Source organism: Eumetopias jubatus, unplaced genomic scaffold, assembly GCF_037043125.1.
Source record: "Eumetopias jubatus isolate StellerSeaLion01/CBP00866 unplaced genomic scaffold, mEumJub1_p1.0 scaffold_7, whole genome shotgun sequence".
Classification (NCBI taxonomy): domain Eukaryota; kingdom Metazoa; phylum Chordata; class Mammalia; order Carnivora; family Otariidae; genus Eumetopias; species Eumetopias jubatus.
Window position 1 is genome coordinate 2,939,596 of NW_028274813.1, and position 19,848 is coordinate 2,959,443.

Sequence of the window (19,848 nt, forward strand, 5' to 3'; positions counted from 1 at the left end):
GGGAGAATCTCATTTCCAGATTTGCCACATTATAATATTAAAAATGTCCAATTTAAAAAAAAATTACAAAGCATGCAAAGAAACATGGAAGTATGGCCCATACACAGGGGAAAAAGCAAAAAACAGAAACTGTCCAGGAGGAAACCCAGACACTGGACTTATAAACACTTTAAATCAGCTATTTTACATGTACTCAAAAAGATAAAGGAAGCCATGTCCAAAGACTAAAAGGAACCATCAGAACAAAGGCTCACAAAAACAGAGTATCAAAGAAATTTTTTAAGGGCAGAAAATAGAAACTCTGGAGTTGGAAAGCACAATAACTGAAATGAAATACTCATAATAGGGGCTAAACCGCAGAACTTAGCAGGCAGAAGGAAGAACTGGAGAACCTAAAGATGGGTCAACTGAGTTTATCCAGTGTAAGTTACAGAAGGGAAAATACAACAAAGAAAAATGAACAGAGCCTCAAAGACCTGTGGGGCATCATCATCACACCAACATAGATATTAGGGGAGTTCCAGAAAGGATGGGAGGGAGAGAAAGGGTTGGAAAGAATATCTGAAGAAATAGTGGACAAATACTTCCCATAGTTGATGAAAAATATTAATCTGCACATCCAGGAAGCTCAACACCATATAGGCTAAACTCAAAGAAATCCACAGTAATATACATTATAATCAAACTGGGGAAAAACAAAGAAAAAATTCTGAAAGCAGCGAGAGAGAAGTTATTCCACACGTACAAGGATTTCCTTAGTAAGAGTAACAGCTGGGCACCTGGGTGGCTCAGTCGTTGAGCGTCTGCCTTCAGTTCAGGTCATGATCCCAGGGTCCTGGGATCGAGGCCCACGTCGGGCTCCCTGCTCGGCGGGAAGCCTGCTTCCCCCTCTCCCACTCCCCCTGCTTGTGTTCCTTGCTGTGTCTCTCTCTGTCAAATAAATAAACGAAATCTTAAAAAAAAAAAAAAAAGAGTAACAGCTGACATCTCATCAGAAGTCATGGAGGACAGAAGACAATGGCATGACACGTTCAAAGGACTGAATGAACAAGAATCCTGTGTCTAGCGAAGACTATTCTTCAAAGATGAAGGAGACTCTCAACAACAAAAGTAGAAAACTGAATCCAACAGCATATTAAAGGTATTATATACCACGACCCACTGGGATTTACCCCAGGAAGGCAAGAGTGGTTCAGTGTAAGAAAATCAATCAATGTAACGTACCACATTAATAGAACAAGGGAGGGAAAAAACACAATAATCTCAATTGATGTAGAAAAAAAACAGTTGACAAAATCTAACACCCTTTCATTATAAAGACCCTCAGAGAACTAGGAATAAAAGGGAACTACCTCAACAAGATAAAGGAGATCTATGAAAAACTCACACTTCACGGCAAAAGACTGAGAGCTCTCACCCTAAGATCAGCAAGAAAGGGAAGGATGTATGCTTTCACCACTGCTATTCAACATTATACTGGAAGCTCTAGCCAGAGCAAGAAAAAGAAGTAAAAAGCATCCAAATAAGAAAGAAGGAAGTAAAATTATTTCTATTTACAGATGACATGGTCCTACATATAGAAAATCCCAAAGAATTCACAAGAAAAACAACTAGAGCTAATAAAGGAATTCATCAAAGTTGCAGGGTACAGGATTAAGACAGGAACATCAGTTGTGTTTCTATACAACAGTAATAAACAATCTAAAAAGTATATTAAAAAAGCAATTCCATTTACAATAGCATTCAAAAGAATAAAATACCTAGGAATAAATTTAACCAAGGAGGTAAAAGATTTGTTCACTGAAAACTACAAAACTGCTGAGATTAAAGAAGACACAATTAAGCAGCAAGACATTTGTTAGCTCCAAAACAAGTCTACCTACATGGATTAGCAGAGTAAATACTGTTATAATGGCAATACTACTTGTTGGTTAATTTCTGTGTTAACGTGACTGGACCATAGGATGCCTAGATATTTGGTCAAACATTATTTCTAGGTGTTTCTGTAAGAGTGCTGAATGATATTAACATTAAAACTGGTAAACTGAGTAAAGCACACTGTCCTCCCCAATATGGATGGGCATCATCCAAAGGCCTGAATAGAACAAAAAGGCTGACTCACCTCCAAGTAAGGAGGATTCTTTCTATCTGCCTTCAAACTGAGACATCGGCTTTTTTCTTGCCTTTGGATTTGAACTGAAATATCAGCTCTTCTGGATTTTGAGCCTGCTGGCCTTTACACAGGAACTACACCATTGGCTCTTATGGGTTCAGGTCTTCAGATTCAGGCTGGAACTAGGCCATTGGCTCTCCTGGTTCTCCAGCTTGCCAACTCACCCCGAAGATCTTGGGACTTGCTTGCCTCCTTAACAGTGAGAGCCAATTCCTTATAATAAATATATCTTTCTAAACAAGCATGTGCACACACACACGGGTTTTGTTTCTCTGGAGAACCCTAATACTCTACCCAAAGTGATCTACGGATGCAATGCAATCCCTATCAAAGCTCTAATGGCCTTTCTTCAACAGAAACGAAAAATCTGAGCCTCAAATTCATATGGAATTGCAAGGGACTGCAAAGAGCCAAGACAACATTGAAAAACAAAAGTGAAGTTGGAAGACTCACGCTTCTCAAACTTACTACTTCAAACCCTACTACAAAACTACAGTAATCATAACAGTGTAATACCGGCATAAGGACAGACATACAGACCAATGAAATACAACTGAGAGTCCAGAAATAAACCCATATAGCTATGGCTAAATGATTTTGATAAGGATACCAAGACCATTTAGTGGTGAAAAAAAAAACCAAGTCTCTGGGACAGCTGGGTAACCACAGGATGAAGAATGAACCTGGACCCTTTACATCGCTCCATATATACAAACTAGGATCAAATGAGATTACCAACTAAAATGTAAGAGGTGACACAAAATACTCTTAGAAGAAAACAATGGGGCAAATATTCATAACCTTGGATTTGGCAAAGAATTCTTAGATATGACACCAAAAGCACAAGCAACAAAAGAAAAAATAGATAAACTGGACTTTACCAAATTTGAAAACCTCTGTACATAGAAGGGTGTTACCAAGAATATAAAAAGACGGGGTGCCTGGGTGGCTCAATAGGTTCAGTGGCTGCCTTTGGCTCAGGTCATGATCTCTGGGTCCTGGGATCAAGCAGGCATCAGGATCCCTGCTCAGCAGGAAGTCTGCTTCCCCCTCTGCCCAGCCCCTCCCACTCATGACAGATGCTCTCTCTCTCTCTCAAATAAATGAATAAAATCTTAAAAAAAAAAAAAGGAATGTGAAAAGACACACAATGGGAGAAAATACCTGCTAACCACATATCTGATAAGGGTCTACTATCCTAAATACATAAAGAGCCCTTACAACTCAACAACAAAAAGACAAACAACCCAATTTAAAAATGGGCAAAATATATGAATAACATTTCTCCAAGGAAGATACAGAAATGCCCACAAGCACACGAAAAGATGCTCAATATCATCAGTCACTAGGGAAATACAAGTAAGAACCACGATGAGTTACCACTTCATACCAACCAGGATGGCTGTAATTCTTCTAAAAAGGTAAAATAACTAGCATTGATGAGGATGTGGAGAAATTGGAACCTTCATACACTACTGGTGTAAACATAAAATGGTTCAGCTGCTGTGGAAAACAACCTGGTGGTTCCTCAAACAGCTAAACACAGAATTCCCATACGACCCAGCGATTCCACTCTCAGGTACGTACCCAAAAGAACCGAAAACAGGTGCTCAAACATATGCACACGTGTGCTCACAGCAGCACTATTCACAATACCTAGAAGGTGGAAACAACCACAATGTCCATCAGCAGATGGATGGATAAACAAAAGGTGGGATCCCCAAGAGATTATGATTCGGCCATAAAAAGAAACAAAGCAATGATACAGGCTATAGCATGGATGAACCTGGAAAACATTACGTTCAATGAAAGATACCAGAAACAAAGGATCACATGCAGTGTGATCCATTTATAAGAAATACATAGAATAGGTGAATCCTTAGAGACACAAAGCAGACTGGTCTTTGCCAGGGGTTGAGGGGAAAAGCAATGAGGACTAACTGTTTAACGGGTATGGTGTTTCCTTTTGGGGTAATGAAACTGTTTTGGAACCACACATAGGTTGTGGTTATACAACATTGTGAATGTACTAAATGGCATGAATTGTTTACTTTAAAATGGCTAATTTTATGTTGTGTGAATTTTATGTCAATTAAAAAAATTAATGTTTAAAAAAAGCTGACCATCATGAGATACTACTTCACAGCCACTAGGATGGCTATAATAAAAGAAAATGGAACATTCCAAGTGTTGGTGAGGACATAAAGAAACTGGAACCTTCGTACACGTACACGGTTCACTGCTGGAGGGAATGCAACATGGTGCGGGCACTGTGGCAAAGTTTGTCAGTTCCTCAAAAAGTTAAACAGTTACCATTTGACCCAGAAATTCTACTCCTATGTATATACCCAAGAGAATGAAAAACACATGTTTACACAAAGACTTGTACATATGCTCAAAGCAGCAACATTCATAATAAACAAAAAGAATTAATAGCCCAAGGGGTCCCAGAAAGAGATGACCAGATAAACAAAATGTGGTCTATCCACACAATATACTATTATTTCACCATAAAAAGGAACGAAATACTGAGACGTGCTACAAAGTTAATGAACCCTAAAAACATTGTGCTAAATAAGAGAAGTCAGAAATTAAAGGCCACATACTATATGATCTCATTTATATGAAATATTCAGAATAGGCAAATCCAGAGTCAGAAGGGAGATTAGTGGTTACCAGTGGCTGGGGCAAAGGGAAAATAATGGACAGTAACTTTTAGTGGTTACAGAATTTCCTTTTGGGATGAATGAAAATATTCTGGAATTAGTGCTGATATTTTAAAATATACCACTGAACTATATTTATTTATTTTTGAAGATTTTATTGAGTTCCTTGACACAGAGAGAGATAGCGAGAAAGGGAACATAAGCAAGGGGAGTGGGAGAGGGAGAAGCAGGCTTCCTGCCAAGCAGGGAGCCCCATGTGGGGCTCGATCCCAGGACCCCGGGATCATGACCTGAGCCAAAGGCAGATGCTTAATGACTGAGCCACCCAGGCGCCCCTGAACTATACTTTAAATGATAAATTTTTTCTTATTAAAAAACGTAACGTAAAAAAAAAAATGTAACGTAGTATAATATAAAAACCACTCTTCAACAACCCCAAGGAGTAAAATAATAATGGCAGTAACAATATAAAAAATGGCTAGCACATTTGAACCTGATGTAATAAAATTCTGTCCATATTTAGATCCAAAGAATTTCATACTATATTTTAATGAAAAAATTAAAAGTTGAGGAGTGCCTGGGTGGCTCATTCAGTTAAGCATCTGACTCTTCATTTTGGCTCAGGTCATGATCTCAGGATCCTGGGATCGAGGGCCATGTTAGACTCTGCACTTGGAGTGGAGTCTGCTTGAGATTCTTGCTCTCCCTCTGCCCCTCCCCCTGCTTGTGTGCCCTCTCTCTCTTGAGGGAAAAGGTACTAGAAGGTACTGAAGAACTCAAGGTAATAATGTTTTAAATCAAATAGAGAGGGGTGCCTGGGTGGCTCAGTCATTAAGCATATGCCTTCGGCTCAGGTCATGATCCCGGGGTCCTGGGATCAAGCTCTGCATCGGGCTCCCTGCTCCGCGGGAAGACTGCTTCTCCCTCTCCCACTCCCCCTGCTTGTGTTCCCTCTCTCGCTGTGTCTCTCTCTGTCAAATAAATAAATAAAATCTTTTAAAAAAATAAAAATAAATCAAATAGAAATAAGTGGCCAAGGGATGAGTGCCAACATCAACACATACCCTGCTGAGTGCCCATGCACATGGTAAATGGGTATCCACTGGAGCTGGCCAGACCGGAACAACACTATCTAGTGTAAGTATAGTTCAAAAGCTGATAGTGTGTTCAAAGGCCCCCAAACTAAAAACCACTGTAAAAAGAAAGTTCCTACAAACATATTTACTGAAAATGCTAAACTTTTCCATCTGTGATGGCAATTTCTAACCTGCAACTGCATCTGGACATCCACACCAAGCTATAGACAGGCCAAGAATCCCATCGTGTGCTCCACACATAGGCTGAGCACCAGAAGTAGCAATGTTAGAAAAGTCACATCTTTGGAACTTTCCAAAAATATGTGATCGTGAAAACCTCTGACTAGGTTTCTTGATTTAAATATACATATTTTATTTCACTTGCTTATACATGGGTATAAAAATAGTTAAATTCTACCTTAATTTCTAAAGTTGAGATGCGACAATTATAGGTTAATTAAATCCTATAATATTTACAATAACTGTGTTGAAGAAAACTAATGCACACTCAATCCGATATTTAATATTAAAGAGCTGGTGGTGGAAGGGCGACTCTTGGGCACAAGTATATTAATATTTGACAGGCCAGTCTGGGGAAGCAGCCTGGGGGTTACCACACCCAGAGTGGACACACGTGCCTCTGGTCAGAGTGCTGGGCCATGCAAATGATGAGAACCTGAAGCTACAGTCAACACCTCACCTTTTCAGCATCAAGTGTGGGAAGAAGATGTTTGCTTCCACACACATCAAGAAAAATGTTCTGCTGGGACGCCTGGGTGGCTCAGATGGTTAAGCGTCTGCCTTAGGCTCAGGTCGTGATCCCAGAGTCCTGGGATCGAGCCCCACGTCAGGCTCCTGTTTCAGTGGGGAGCCTGCTTCTCCCTCTGTCTCTGCCTCTGCCTCTCCCCCTGCTCACTCTCTCTCTCTCTCTGTCTCAGATGAATAAATAAAATCTTTAAAAAAAAAGAGAAAGAGAAATGTTCTGCTGAACAGAAACAACAGATACACGAAGCAAAGAGAGCACAGTGGAAACTATAAGGTAGGGAATGGATGTGACTGAGAAATGGCTCCAGGGGTCTGTGCACTCTGGGGAGAAGAGGAGCCAAGACCAGAAACCACCGGGGGAAGCAGCAGCCTCGGAGGTGGCGGCCAGGGCTGCTCCAAGGACCAGAGCCTGCCCCAGTGCCTGACCTTCGTAGTTCTAGAACTCCCACTCTGCCGTGTCCTCTGAGTAGAATTACTATTCTATTATTACCTTATTTACTTTTGCTACATGTTTAGGCATGAATTTATTACATTTTAAGGCCATATTTTTATCCAAATGCAAAAACTTCTATTTGAGAAAATTGTCGTTTCACAAAATTTTGGTTTCTAGTCAGCTCCGCAGGAAGCCCCCCTCTCTCAGCTGAGGCAAATCCGTACTTAGGGATACAGCAAAGAGCTGGACTGGATTCCTCTGTGCCTTCATTACTCTAACGATTTATCTTCCCTACTTGTGATTTAAGTTGAGCTACATCTTACTTGGAGATTGGAAATTGGAAACCAAAGCACATCTGCTGACAAAAGGGTGTTCCAAGAACTGGAAAGCCCGGGGAAAACCAAAAAAGGGAAGCATCAGATAAACAAAGAAAATGGCTCCTGCCAGCAAGAAAGTACTAAACATAACATGGATGTAGGAAAATGAGCTCGACATCAAGTCCAGCAGGGAAATTAAAAATATCATTTAAGTAATGCCAATAAGAGATGAGAGAAAACCATAAACAGACAGGTGTGCTCTGTTGATAAAAAAAAAAAAAGTTTTCTGGCAATACGTGTTTATGCAAACATTTCAGGACAGGCTCTTTTCACGATACCTGATGCCAAATGCTCAGCTAGGAGAGAGGGCCTGTGGATGACGCACTGACAAAGTAAAGAAGAGAGGAGACCCTATTCTTCTCCAAACAAACAGGCAGATCATAATCATGTATGAAAAGCCCCACTTGAGAGAAAGAGAGAAACGGGGGGGGGGGGTGGTGAGGACACAGGACAGACGGCTGGCCACAGGCTCACAGCTGGAGAAGAACCAGATTAAACCCCAGTATAAAACTTGGGTCTTAACGCCTTTAGGAAAACAACAGCTATGGAGGCCCAGCACTGCCAATATTCCTTGATTTAGGGATTTTTTGTAAAGCACTCCTTCAACCCTGACTATGCAAAGAAGCTGTGCCTCTCCTGGCCCAGGGCCAGAGTCCTGCCGTCTGGGAGGGAGACAGGCTGAGGCCCAGGGCATTTGGCAAGCCACAAAGAGTCACATCCAGGTGGACGCGGCCCTGAGGCTGAGCCTGGACAGGAGGCAGAAGCGGCTGCACACGTGTGATAAGGTTCATTTCCCTGGAGGATCAACTTTACTTGAAAATATGAGTGAAAAACATAAAGCATGGCCACATGAAGGACTGGATTACAATATTTAAATCAACTTTTAGAATAAAGCATGAGATTTCACAAAGCCCTGGCTCTTATGTCAGTGCCTCCCTCCCCAAATCTCTCCAGCAGACTCCCCCGTTTCTGACTGTGGTTTAAAGGCAGGGGCTGTTCAGGTGCTGATGCGGACACTCTTCTCTCCTCCACACACTCATGCTGGCCAATCGCACCCCCTCCCAAGACCTCATCCAGCAGACCTGTACCCATGGGCCTCTATATTCTGAGCACTGCAGCACCACCCTTCCTGAGCTCCCAGACCACCTCGCTCAGTCTGTCCTGCTACACAGGTCCCTCGTATTTAATGCAGCCAACATGGAATTTGCCGTTCTCGGTGTTCCCGTTCCTAGTTGACACATCTCTGCCTTCGCCACAACCACCTGCTCCCACCTCAGGAAGAGCCACTAGCACTGAGCCAGCCACCCCCCAGCAGAACCGTCCTAGCCTCCCTGATTCTCACAACCATTTACTGACCAAGACCTGTTGGTTTCAGCACTCCCGATCCAACTCCCTGTCACCACCACCTCTGTGGATATAGGGTGTACATTTTTTTAAATATTTTATTTTATTTTTTTAAGTAATCTCCACACCCACTATGGGGCTTGAGATCAAGTGTCACATGCTCCACGAACTGAGCCAGCCAGGCGCCCCACAGTGTACATTCTGTTGCTAGGGAGATGCTCTCAGATTCAGTTTACTTATCTGCAGTCTTTCAGATAAAATAACCCATCTTGAGCTTCTAGTCCAAACCTTACATTTTACACATATGGAAAACCAGGCATAGACAAGCAATGTGCTTATAAGGTCCCCAAATTACTAAGAAATCAGCAACAGATTAAAGAGCAAAACTGATGACATCCACACACAGGAGAAATATATACGGACTAAAGCCAACGTATTTTGAAAAATAAGCTTTTTTCTGTAATACATCCAGCATGATGGAATACTACGCAGCCCCGCAAATAATAATGAGGAGTGTCCATGTATACTACGGTGTAGGCCTCACAACATGCTGTTTAAGTTTAAAAAACAAAAATATGATGGAGAAAAGCTGTATTGTATGCTACCAATTTCTAAGAAAGAGGGCTGTGTGCACATACGTACATTAAAAATAGAAATGTTACCTATGGAGGAAGGAAGAAACAGGGTATAAAGATTAGGAACAAAAGCCTCATTTCTGAAAATATTTTATTTTGATTTGGAAAAGTGAAAATGTTTTATAAACTCACAACGAAATTTTAAAAGAAGCTATTCCTTCAAATTCAAATAAAAAATGGATATGACTGTGTAAACAAGTTGCTGGCACACTAAGGGGCTGGCTCGGTGACTTTAAAATTTAATTTGGCAAAATATCCCTAGAGATGTATACTCTAAGGACAAAAAACCCTGCAGGAAACCCTAAACTATTTTCAGGAATCATACTGTTGGTAATATATTGGCACTGTTATTCTAAAATATCACATAGGTTTTATAGGATAAAACAAGTAACGATGCTAATGTTTAGAAACCAAGGTTTTCAGCATTAGAGAAAAGAGATATCAATATGAACACAAAGAAGTAAAAACCAAATAATACTAAATTTGAAACAAGCAACAGTATGAACTCATGATATTCTCACTTAAAAAGCCTATTTGCCAGGCCATCTGTCCAAAAGGCCTGGAAACAATAACAGCCCGGTAGCAGTGAGTCTCCCCAGCGCCGAGAGTGTGGTCTCAAGATTTTCTACAAAAGGGAACCAGAGCTGCTCAGAGAAAGAGGCAATGCCAGGTCTGGGGCAAAGAAGTTTAGAAGGAATCTGAAACATGTTACCAGCACAGAACACAAGGGAAGGAAGAGTGTGGGGCACATCAAAGGACAAAGGAACCCACTCAACGAGGCTCTGCTGGTCATAGTGGCTCAATGTCAGCATCTCCAAGAATCCTAACTGCGAGGGATTTAAACATACCACAGGACTGATTTCCTGAGTTTGTCAAACTACTTAAAACAGTCACTGGTCACTTCGGGAGTGGCCAGAGAACCATCTCACTGTTTTGAGATCTGATAAAGAGAAAGAACCAGCATTGATTCTCCCTTTTCTATTTGAACTGCCCTTTAGGGTAACCAAATACTTAAGGAGGGGAAGTTTCTATCTATCAAAGTATTTCAGTTACTCAAGGCAAAGTAAATGACGAAGCGTGTAACACCATCATTTCATGACTTCCAGTGACTGAGGCCAGGCTGGCCCTGAGCCAGGAAGACCTGCTGAGGGCACACAGCACCGCCTCTGCAGGGCCTCTGCTCCAAGGCCGCGGGCAAGCCACTGGATCTACCCACCACGTCACAGGAGATGCAGCGGGCAGAAGAACAGGCTCAGTGGAAAGGGCAAAAGTCAACACAGGGAAACTTCTGACTACAAACAAGCAACTAAGAAAAAAAACGCACAGAAGAAAAGGGACAGGGAGGGGTTGTCGAGTGACGGAACAGACTGAAGGGCAGCATCTGCTAGCTGCCATTGTTTGAACCCCACTCCACACAAACTAAAAAACTCAAGACAGCTGGGAAAAACTGAGTAGTCCTGTGATTATGAATGATTTTTAAATAGCAGTTTTCTTGATATTTACCAATTTATCAAAAATAGCTATATATGAAATCTCACTTTGGATGCAAATATTTCAAATCCGTTTTATATTTATTTTACTGTTCTAACATATTAAAGAGTTCTTAATTTCAAGTATAAAATGCCACTCAGTCACAAATTAGAGACTAAAACACAGGGTATTTTGTTTCCTCTCAAACTCCTAGAGAACGATGGTTACAGAGCAAACAGTTCAAGTATCAAAAGATGCAATCCTGAGCTGAGTAGGCCTCCAGCCTGGGCCACTGGCAACTTCATGGCAGTGGGTGTCCTGCTGGGAAGAGCGAGCCTTGGAGCTTTTGGGAGGGCAGGCCTAGGAGGCAGAAACCCCTACCCCTGCCCTGGGTTTCAAACACATTCATCATTACTGGGCCATCAGGTATAATGGCACCTATTCTCCAAGCGTAATGCTGGTTTAAAAAAATGAGAAATAAGTTAGACACACACAAAAATACGGTGCCATGTGTGCGGAAGATACTCAAATACATCTGTCACAGAGTGAAACTGCTAAAGCCAAAAATGAGTAAGTTCAAGATGTGTTTTAATCACTTTATTTTTATGAAAAGCAAACAAGTTCCAGCTGCAAAAAGAAATCTATACAAATTAAAATTTTCCAGTGACATACCCGTGTGTCATATGCTGTAAGGAAGATACAGCAAAGCTCAGTCTGCGAGGAAGAGACTTCGATAAAGAAAGAAGCGAAGCAGTGTGAATCTTATCCTTCTTCAAAGAATGTAGTGGAGTCTCTTACCTGGGGAGTAAGAATAATACTTGGTCAACTCCACTGGGAAGATTTTTCCAGATTTTAAAAACAGAATTCCAAAAATGTAAATTAAAAAAAATGATCAAGGAAGAAGTTTAAAGAAAACATTTTAACCACTCTACAGAAACATGTGCCTTGGATTTTCCACATTTTTTTAGTTGGACACAAAATACAAAGTCTGAATATGTTCAGACTATTTTAATTTTAAAATAACTTTTATCATGAAGTATTGCACACATAAAAAGCACAGGCAACACATACGTCCAGTGCACAAACACTAGTCCGACCACCATCCAGGCCAAGGAAAGAAGAGAACGCTGCTGAAACCCCAAAAACTCTGGGTGCCTCTCTCCAACCCCAAACCCCTTCCTCCCCGTGAGCAGCAACTACCCTAACCTTTACGGTTATCACTTTACTTTTCTTTAGATGTACCGTCCAGGCATGCAGCACTGATACAGCTTTCTTTTGCCAAAATTTGAATTTTATATACACAGAATTATATTTTATGTATTCTTTCATCTTGCTTGCTTTTTTTTTTTTTTACTCCACCTCTGCTGCCGTACCTGCCATTTATTTTCATTGCTGTGTAGTATTCCACTGTGTAAATATACCATAATTTACTTATGCATTCCCCTGTCCCCTAGGTAGTTTCTGCTTTGGAGCAAACACACACTACTAATAGATCTTCCTGGTGCAGCTATCTTAAGCACGTGAGCATGTATTTCTCTGGTGTACAGACCTAGAAATGGGACGGCTGGTTATTGAGTAAGTATAAATTCACCTTTGCTACATAAAGCCAAACTATTTCCCAAATCAGTTCTTACAATTTATACTCCCACCAGAAGCATATAAGAGAGTTTCTGGTGCTCAACTTCGTCAACAAGATTTGTCAGGCTTTTTAATTCTTACTAACTGAATGGCTGTGTAGTGGTATCCTAAGAATTCTTTGTTAAATAGAATTTTACAATTATTTTGAATAGGGGTGCCTGGGTGGCTCAGTCCATTAAGCATCTGATTCTGATTTTGGTTCAGGTTATGACCTTGAGATGGAGCTCTGCTTTGAGCTATGTGCTGGGCATGGAGCCTGCTCAGGATTCTCCCTCTCCCTCTGCACCGCATCGCCCCCACCCACCCCCCATCTCTATCTTTAAAAAAAAAAGAATTTTTACATTTCTTACATCTGTAAGAATTTTACATCTGACAATTGCTGCAATGCAATTTTTTTTTAAAGTAGGCTCCAAGCCCAGTGTGGAGCCCAAAACAGGGCCTGAACTCAGGGCCCTTAATCAACACCCAAGCTGAGGTCAAGAGTCAGACGCTTAACCAACTCAGCCACCCAGGCACCCCTGCTGCAATTCTGCAACAAGCACCTGTCCATTTTTCTAATGGTTACTGTGCTACGGTCTCGCATCAGATTTAATGAACTCCCCAATCTCAGTCCACCAGCTTCCAGAGACACTGACTCCAACCCCCAGGCACAGGCAGCCACGTGTCAGTCAGTCCTGGCCAGTGAGAGAATCCTATTCCCTGGTCAGAGCTGGTTTTCCCCTGTGAACATACAGAGTCAAATTAAGTCTTTTCTTCCTCCTCTGGGACAAGAGATTCTCTTTCCCAAAGAACTCGAACATGTGGAAAGCAACCTGCCAACTAGGACTACATATCCTGGACTTTATGTGAGCAAGAAATGAACTTGTTTATAATCTATTTATTTTGTTATAGGGCCTAGAGCTGCCCACCATATTACGTGAAATGGCACTCTAGTCCTGCTTTTTGCCTTAAAATATATTTTGTCTAACACTACACAATTTTGCTCTTGGTGTTTGCATAGTTTATTTTTGCCATCATTTTACTTTCAACATTTCTGAATCCTTTCAGATGAATCTCTTGTAAACAGTATACACTTGGAGTTTTTTAAAAAAATCTTATTAAAAAAAAAACCTTGGTATCTTTGCCTTTTAAATGGAAAATTTACTCTATTTACATTGGAAGCCATTCCGAATATGTAGATTTAGTTCTACTATTTTGCCAGGGGCTATCTGCCTCCTTCAGGATTGTTATCATTCTAACCCCGCTTCCCAGTAATCTAGAAGCTACAGGTTCTGTTTTTATTCTTTTAATGGTAACTTTAGAAATCACAACGTGCAGGTTCTTCTCAAAGGCGACTGTATCTTTACCCTTCTCCTGGATAGCAAGGACTTTAAAATATTATCTCCATTCATATTTCCAGTTTATGTCCTACCGTTGTGTATTTACACATGTGCACGAATTTTTGGTCACCATTAACGTTTTATGTAACATTCAATCATTTTGGCTAAATCCTTTCCTTTCTCGTTCTGAAGGTATCACTCCCAGTGCTGTGTGGCTCTCACTGCTGGTGTTGAGAAGCTGCCCACTGTCCCTTTGTAGATAATCATGTGCTTCACTGCCCTGTGTTTGGGTGTGGATTTTTTACTTACGATATCTTGTCAGCCATTTGTTGAACATCTTAACACAGCAGTTTGGCTTTTAACTTTCCAGAAAAATTTCAGCCATCGCCTTTTCAAATACTGCTTCTGCACTGCCCCTCTCCTCTCAGAACCCAATCACTAATTCCTGTGTCTCCCACCTTCCCTTTGTGATTCCTGCATTTCCATCTCTTTGCTTCTCATTTTTCAGTTTGATCTACTAAAATGGTACATTACATGGATTGATTTCAGTGTTAAAGCAATTTTTCATTCCTGAGATAAACCTCATGAGCATTATGTAATATCCTTTTTATATGTTTCTATATGGATTCTATTTGCTACAATGCATGGAAGACCCGTGTGTAAGACAAATGCACTTGGTGGTTTTCCTTTCTTGTAATGTTTTTGTCTAGTCTTGCTTTCAGGGCAGTGCTGGCTCACAGAATGAGATAGGAAACATTCCCTCCTCTTCTATTTTCTAGAGAAGTTTTTGTCAGATTAGTATTCCTTCTTCTCTAAGTGTTTAATACAATTTACCAGTGAAGTCATTTGGGTCTGGAGTTTTCTTTGAGGCAAGGATTTTTTTTTTTTTAAGATTTTATTTATTTATTTGAGAGAGCATGAGCAGGGGGGAGGGGTGGACAGAGAGAGAGAGGGAGAAGCAGACTCCCAGCTGAGCAGGGAACCCGATGCGGGGCTCGATCCCAGGACCCGACCCTGAGATCATGACCCAAGCCAAAGGCAGAAGTTTAACTGACTGAGCCACCCAGGCGCCCCAAGGATTTTCATTACCAATTCAATTTCTTTTATAAACATAGAGTAATGAAAGTTATATATTTCTTCGAGTGAGCTTTGATAGTTTGTGTTTGTCGAGGAATGTTTTCATTTTATTTATCAAATCTATTGGCATAAAATTATTCACAATTTTACTCTTACTACCCTTTCAATGTCTGTAGGGTCTGTAGTGGTACCCTATTTTACATCCCTGTTATTGGCATTAATGTTTCCTTCTTTTGCCAGCGATGACAGATTTTTCTGGATATGATAGTTATCTTTCAGTTATCACAATTTACCTGCAAATACTATTATGCCACTTTAAGTATAGTGATACCGTATTTCCATTTCTCCCCTCCCATCCTTTATACTACTGTTTTCATTTATTTACCTCTACAAGTATTATAAGGCCCATCATATATTGTTATTTTTGCCTTAAATAGCCAATTTTTTTAAAAAGCAATTAAAAGTGAGAATATTTATCCATCTATTGACCATTTCTGGTTCTTTTCACTCCTCTCTGAAAAAATTTCCATCTGGTGTCATTTGCTTCTACCTGAACTTTCTTTAAAAATTTTGTGTAGTGCAGATCTGCTGGCAATAAATTCTGTCAGCTTTTCTTGGCCTAGAAATTACGATTTCACTTTTATTTCTGAAAGATACTTTCTCTGGGTACAGAATTCTAAACTAACAGGTTTTTCTTTCGGTGCTTTAAACATGTCACTGTGTTGTCTTCTGGCTAGCACGAGCTTGAACCAGATGTCAGCTGTCATTTCTGTCTTGTTCCTCTATAATGTCTTTTCTTCTTGCCTTTTTTTTTTTTTCCCCTCTTTAGCACTGTTTTTTCAGCAATATCATTATGCAGTACATTGGTATGGTTTTCTTTGTTTATTCTATTTGGGGTTTTTGAGCTCTGTGGTTTGTAGTTTTCATCAAATTTGGATTTTTTTTTTAGCCATTATTTCTTCAAATGCTGTTTGCATTCCCTCCTCTTTTGGAAGTCTAGTTACATGTATCTGAGAACAGCTAATTTTGTCTCACAGGTTCCTAAATATTGTTATCTCTCTTTAGTCTTCTCTATTCTTTTTGCTTTTTTTTATCTTTTTGTTTTTTAAAGATTTATTTATTTATTTGACAGAGAGATAGAGAGCACAAGGAGGCAGAGTAGCAGGCAGAGGAAGAGGCAGAAGCAGGCTCCCCGCTGAGCAGGGAGCCTGAAGCGAAGCCTGATCCCAGGACCCTGGGATCATGACCTGAGCTGAAGGCAGACGCTCAACCAACTGAGTCACCCAGGCGCCCCAGTCTTCTCTATTCTTTTTGCTGTATTTTGGATCATTTCTACTGCCATGTCTTGAAGTTCACTAACCCATTCTTCTGTAATACCAACCTGCTGTTCATCTCTCTATTGCATTTTTCATTTCAGGTATTTTATTTTTCATCTCCAAGTTTTATTTCAGCCTTTTTTTTTATATTTTTCATTTTGCTAATTATGTTCATTTTTCTCTACATTTTTGATATGTGCAACTTATTTGTAACAGTTATTTTAAGGTCCTTGTCTGTTATTTTGGGTCTGTTTCTATTGGTTGATTTTTCCCCTGGTTAGTATCAGATTTTCTTGCTTCTTTGTATGCCTGGTAATTTTTATAAGATGCTGGACACTGAAATTTTTTTATGCTATTGGCAACTGGATTTTATCATATCCTTTTAAATATAATTGGGACTTGGGGCACCTGGGTGGCTCAGTTAAGTGGCTGACTCTTGATTTTGGTTCGGTGACGATCTCAGGGTCTTGGGATCAAGCCTGGCATTGGGCTCCGCACTCAGTGGGGAGTCTGCTTAAGAGTCTCTCCTTCTTCCTCTGCCCTCCCCGCCCCATGCATACACACACTCTCTTTTACTCTGTCAAATCAATCAATCAATCAATCAATCTTTAAAAATAAATAAATACAGGTGGGACTTTGTTCTGGGAACTTACCTGGAACCAGTTTGGCAGGTCCACAGCAGCCCTTCTAGAGCTAATCCAGCCCCACTACTGAGGTGAGGGGAGTCTACCTGATGCCCTAATTGGGAAAGCTGCTCTGAAACCACCCTAACGAAGATTTAAAAACAAGCCTTAAAAGGACCTAACTGCTATTACCCTAGGTGGTGGGAACGCAACTATCTCAACCCTGTGTGATATCCACAAATTGTCCAGTCTACTCCTTTCTGGTGGTTCTTTTCCTGGCTTTGAGGTGTTTCTCCTCCTGTATTTGCTGGTCAGTATTCAGTCAAAATCTCAAGGGGGTCCTTTTACAGATCTCTGGAGTTCTCTAAGTAGCCCCCTTCCTCTCCTATGCTTTACCCCCCCCACCCAAATTCTAGCTGCTTTGTCCTCCCAAACACTGAGTGTTTGTCACTTCAGTAAGGCCTGTGGGCTCTGGATTCTCTCTCCCTGCCCTGCAGTGTGGAAACTGTCTCTAGGCCAAGATTTGCAAATTATGGCCTGGGGCCAAATCTAACCTACCACCAGTTTTTTTAAACAAAGTTTTATTGGCATACATCTACACCCATTCGTTCACGTACTTAGTACGAAAGCAGACACAGAGTTGAGTTCATAGTTGTGACAGAGATCATATGGTCTGAAAAGCCTGAGATATTTACTGTCTGGCCCTTTACATAAAAATTTCATGGACCCTGATCTAGAGGATAAGCTGGAATAACCGTAGGGCTCATTTATTTCAGGGAACACAGTCCTAACCTGTCTGCTGACCAATGTCTAGAACTGTTGTTTCATTTACTTTTGTCTGGTTTTCAAGTTGTTTAAGATGGCAGTCAGGTTTGGAACTAGGGTAAGGTGAGTGAGATACTTGCCTCAGATACAAATTTTAGGGAGGAACAAAAAACACTCAGTAACAGATAAAAATCAAAATTAATGAAAAAAATCCACAAGAAACAAAAATATTAAAATTTTAAATAAAGATAGTACCAGTAACAGTGCTGAACTGAGCCATATTGGAACTGAGACAAAACAAAAAATCATTAATTCTGATCCTGTCTGTATTTAAAATTTGATTTTTTCTCATTATGGATCTATTTGCATCAAATTTGGTTTTCTCAAAGCACTGTATTAAAATGTTTATTTTGAGGGCACTGGGTGGCTCAGTTGGGCTTCTGATTCTTGATTTGGCTCAGGTCATAAGATTGAGCCCCACTTTGGGCTCTGCACTCAGCAGGGGGTCTGCTTGAGGATTCTCTCTCCCTCTGCCCCTCCTTCCACTAAAATAAATAAAATCTTTAAATAAGTAAAAAAAAATTTTTTTTAATATTTTAAGTAATCTCTACACCCAACATGGGGCTCAAACTTACAACCCTGAGATCGAATCACATGCTCTACCTACTGTGCCAGCAAGGCACCCCTAAAATATTAATCTTAATTATTGAGCTTTCTGGTGCCCCCTTCAATTCTGCACCTGAGGCAAGTGCCTCACTTGCCTCACCTTGTCCTGGTGGAGAGTAAGTCTGGTCCCTGTTATTCAGTCATGGCAGAAATGCAAGACTCACAAGTAACTTTCTTACTAAGCACATCACACTAATATAACTATAAGAATTTATCAGAAATGGAAAATTAAGTGTTTTCTTTCTCAGAGATATCTTAAAACAGAAAATGCTTCAATATGAAATGCTATGCTCAAAATCCTTCTATTTGCAACTAAAGTCTTTTTTTTTTTTTTTTAAGATTTTACTTATTTGACAGAGTGAGAGAGCATGAGCAGGGGGAACAGCAGAAGGAGAGGGAGAAGCAGGCTCCCCGCTGAGCAGGGAGCCTGATGCGGGGCTCGATCCCAGGACCCTGGGATCGTGACCTGAGCCGAAGGCAGACGCTTAACTGACTGAGCCAGCCAGGTGCCCCAAAGTCTTTTTTAAAAATATTTTATTTATTTGTCAGCGAGAGAGTGTGCACAAGCAGGGGAAGCAGCACACAGAGGGAGAAGCAGGCTCCTCACTGAGCAGGAGCCCGATGCAGGACTCACCATGACCTGAGCCCAAGGCAGATGCTTAACTGACTGAGCCACCCAGGTATCCCAATTTGCAACTGAAGTCTTATATGTACATATTCCCACACATACCCACTCTGTAGGCAGGGAAATACTACAAGAATATAAAAACTTTCCTAAAATTGGGGCACCTGGCTGGCTCAGCTGGTAGAGCATGTGGCTCTTAATCTCAGGGTTGTGAGTTCAAGCCCCACGTTGGGTGTGGAGCCTACTTAAAGAAATTTAAAAAATAAATTAAAAAATAAAAACTTTTGTATAGGGGCGCCTGGGTGGCTCAGTTGGTTAAGGGACTGCCTTCGGCTCAGGTCATGATCCTGGAATCCCGGGATCAAGTCCCACATCCGGCTCCCCGCTCAGCGGGGAGTCTGCTTCTCCCTCTGACCCTCTTCCCTCTTGTGCTCTCTATCTCTCATTCTCTCTCTTTCTCAAATAAATAAATAAAATCTTTAAAAAAAAAAACAAAAAAAACCTTTTGTATAATTACTAAATACATGCACACAAAAATACTGTAACTGTAAAACAATACTGTAATTATACAATGTCAGGGTGACATATTTATATTATGGGGTATACGAAAAACAGCCATCAGCAGCAACTGCTACCAAGTCAATTTACTATCTGGTGAAAGTAGGTGCCAAGGTTCTTAATATATCAGTTCAGTTAAAAGCAAATCAAGCAACAAACTACCATTCCAGATTCTGCAGGATTACCACCCTGCTGGTGCTCCTATCTAGTAAATGCAGCAGGAAAGCACTAGGCAAGCACAAGCAAAAGGACTGTCATGGTTGCGAGAATAAAAGAACTTCCGCCATGAGCCAACTTTTACGTATTCTGCATTTACTTCATT

The 19,848-nt window shown here is 40.7% G+C and overlaps 1 protein-coding gene across 10 annotated transcripts in view; it reads right to left on the bottom strand.

The window, feature by feature from the left end:
* Positions 1 to 19,848, bottom strand: part of TRAF3 (TNF receptor associated factor 3) — a 111,469-nt gene that overhangs the window by 41,361 nt on the left and 50,260 nt on the right. For 8 of the 10 annotated variants that reach the window (XM_028099910.2, XM_088024439.1, XM_088024438.1 and 5 more), the window contains exon 2: positions 11,612 to 11,737. The exons of the other annotated variants lie outside the window; for them this stretch is intronic. The gene's annotated coding sequence lies outside the window, so the exon portion shown is untranslated. The remainder of the gene's footprint in view (positions 1 to 11,611; positions 11,738 to 19,848) is intronic. 10 annotated transcript variants of the gene reach the window in all.